Source organism: Aspergillus ochraceoroseus (genome assembly GCF_002846915.1).
Source record: "Aspergillus ochraceoroseus IBT 24754 chromosome Unknown P175scaffold_16, whole genome shotgun sequence".
NCBI classification, from domain to species: Eukaryota; Fungi; Ascomycota; class Eurotiomycetes; order Eurotiales; family Aspergillaceae; genus Aspergillus; species Aspergillus ochraceoroseus.
Genome location: NW_024468491.1, coordinates 1 through 2,500, shown reverse-complemented (window position 1 = coordinate 2,500; position 2,500 = coordinate 1). Strand labels below are relative to the sequence as shown.

The 2,500-nt window shown below is 55.7% G+C and overlaps 6 annotated features.

Annotated features, from left to right (window-relative positions):
• The first annotated feature begins 544 nt into the window (after positions 1-544).
• Positions 545-898: a sequence feature (Protein overlapping with rRNA (P175DRAFT_0447480, PTU16845.1) was converted to a misc_feature.).
• A 405-nt stretch (positions 899-1,303) lies between these two features.
• Positions 1,304-1,420: a sequence feature (Protein overlapping with rRNA (P175DRAFT_0447424, PTU16844.1) was converted to a misc_feature.).
• Positions 1,421-1,564: 144 nt separating this feature from the next.
• Positions 1,565-1,660: a sequence feature (Protein overlapping with rRNA (P175DRAFT_0447424, PTU16844.1) was converted to a misc_feature.).
• Positions 1,661-1,834: 174 nt separating this feature from the next.
• Positions 1,835-1,939: a sequence feature (Protein overlapping with rRNA (P175DRAFT_0405489, PTU16843.1) was converted to a misc_feature.).
• A 182-nt stretch (positions 1,940-2,121) lies between these two features.
• Positions 2,122-2,182: a sequence feature (Protein overlapping with rRNA (P175DRAFT_0405489, PTU16843.1) was converted to a misc_feature.).
• A 34-nt stretch (positions 2,183-2,216) lies between these two features.
• Positions 2,217-2,485: a sequence feature (Protein overlapping with rRNA (P175DRAFT_0405489, PTU16843.1) was converted to a misc_feature.).
• Between the last annotated feature and the right edge of the window lie 15 nt (positions 2,486-2,500).

The window sequence follows — 2,500 nt, the reverse complement described above, 5'->3', positions numbered from 1 at the left end:
GGACCACCACATACAAAACCGCTCCCCCCCCAGCAACTTTTGCACGACTTCACGTTTGCGCGCCAAATCGCCCCCCACCAGGGGTCGGTGGGTATGTGTAGGAAGGCTAGTACTTGGTGAGGAGCCAAGGAAGACCCCCTGCGCTTTCTTCCATACTTGACAGGCCGCTTTGTCCGCGCTGATGGTCTTGAGCCTTCTGCGGTTGGGCTTCAGCAAGGAATTGCGGTCGGGCATCCCCGGAAGCGCATCCCTCCCACCCGGAGGGGTGCCCCGACGGGGGTGTTAAGTCCCGGGGCCTATGCGTGTGCTGGGCCCCCGGCGTGGTCCGGGTCGGTGTGGGTTCGTGGCGGCTCGCCATGTCCTTCGCCAACGTCCCAGTCCATGGGGTGCGCCGCCCTTCAGTAGCCGCCGTTCGCCGGCGTGACTGCTGGGTGAGACTCCCCGAACGAGGCCCGGATGCCGCAGGCCGTTGCACTCCCCCCGGGGATTCAGCGGGCCCTGCGTGCGGATCGGTGCCTGGAGGGCTAACAGTGGGGGCAATCGGATGACCGGCCTGTGCCCGCCCAGTACGCTGGGACGCGGCGCGACGGTCGGGTGGGCCCCTCCTTCGGCCGGCCTGTGCCCGCCCAGTACGCTGGGACGAGGCGCGACGGTCGCGGGGGGGACCTGCCCCTTCCAGAGTGAAAACCGACGTGCGTTCTGCCTCCCTTCGCGGGGGGCGGCTGGGGGTGCCCCGGGGCTCAAGAGCCGCGGGTGTGCCCCGAGAGGACCAAGGTATCTGGTTGATTCTGCCAGTAGTCATATGCTTGTCTCAAAGATTAAGCCATGCATGTCTAAGTATAAGCAATTGTACGGTGAAACTGCGAATGGCTCATTAAATCAGTTATCGTTTATTTGATAGTACCTTACTACATGGATACCTGTGGTAATTCTAGAGCTAATACATGCTGAAAACCTCGACTTCGGAAGGGGTGTATTTATTAGATAAAAAACCAATGCCCCTCGGGGCTCCTTGGTGATTCATAATAACTTAACGAATCGCATGGCCTTGCGCCGGCGATGGTTCATTCAAATTTCTGCCCTATCAACTTTCGATGGTAGGATAGTGGCCTACCATGGTGGCAACGGGTAACGGGGAATTAGGGTTCGATTCCGGAGAGGGAGCCTGAGAAACGGCTACCACATCCAAGGAAGGCAGCAGGCGCGCAAATTACCCAATCCCGACACGGGGAGGTAGTGACAATAAATACTGATACGGGGCTCTTTTGGGTCTCGTAATTGGAATGAGAACAATTTAAATCCCTTAACGAGGAACAATTGGAGGGCAAGTCTGGTGCCAGCAGCCGCGGTAATTCCAGCTCCAATAGCGTATATTAAAGTTGTTGCAGTTAAAAAGCTCGTAGTTGAACCTTGGGTCTGGCTGGCCGGTCCGCCTCACCGCGAGTACTGGTCCGGCTGGACCTTTCCTTCTGGGGAGCCCCATGGCCTTCACTGGCTGTGGGGGGAACCAGGACTTTTACTGTGAAAAAATTAGAGTGTTCAAAGCAGGCCTTTGCTCGGATACATTAGCATGGAATAATAGAATAGGACGTGCGGTTCTATTTTGTTGGTTTCTAGGACCGCCGTAATGATTAATAGGGATAGTCGGGGGCGTCAGTATTCAGCTGTCAGAGGTGAAATTCTTGGATTTGCTGAAGACTAACTACTGCGAAAGCATTCGCCAAGGATGTTTTCATTAATCAGGGAACGAAAGTTAGGGGATCGAAGACGATCAGATACCGTCGTAGTCTTAACCATAAACTATGCCGACTAGGGATCGGACGGCGTTTCTATGATGACCCGTTCGGCACCTTACGAGAAATCAAAGTTTTTGGGTTCTGGGGGGAGTATGGTCGCAAGGCTGAAACTTAAAGAAATTGACGGAAGGGCACCACAAGGCGTGGAGCCTGCGGCTTAATTTGACTCAACACGGGGAAACTCACCAGGTCCAGACAAAATAAGGATTGACAGATTGAGAGCTCTTTCTTGATCTTTTGGATGGTGGTGCATGGCCGTTCTTAGTTGGTGGAGTGATTTGTCTGCTTAATTGCGATAACGAACGAGACCTCGGCCCCTAAATAGCCCGGTCCGCGTCTGCGGGCCGCTGGCTTCTTAGGGGGACTATCGGCTCAAGCCGATGGAAGTGCGCGGCAATAACAGGTCTGTGATGCCCTTAGATGTTCTGGGCCGCACGCGCGCTACACTGACAGGGCCAGCGAGTACATCACCTTGGCCGAGAGGCCTGGGTAATCTTGTTAAACCCTGTCGTGCTGGGGATAGAGCATTGCAATTATTGCTCTTCAACGAGGAATGCCTAGTAGGCACGAGTCATCAGCTCGTGCCGATTACGTCCCTGCCCTTTGTACACACCGCCCGTCGCTACTACCGATTGAATGGCTCGGTGAGGCCTCCGGACTGGCGCAGGAGGGTTGGCAACGACCCCCCCGCGGCCGGAAAAGCT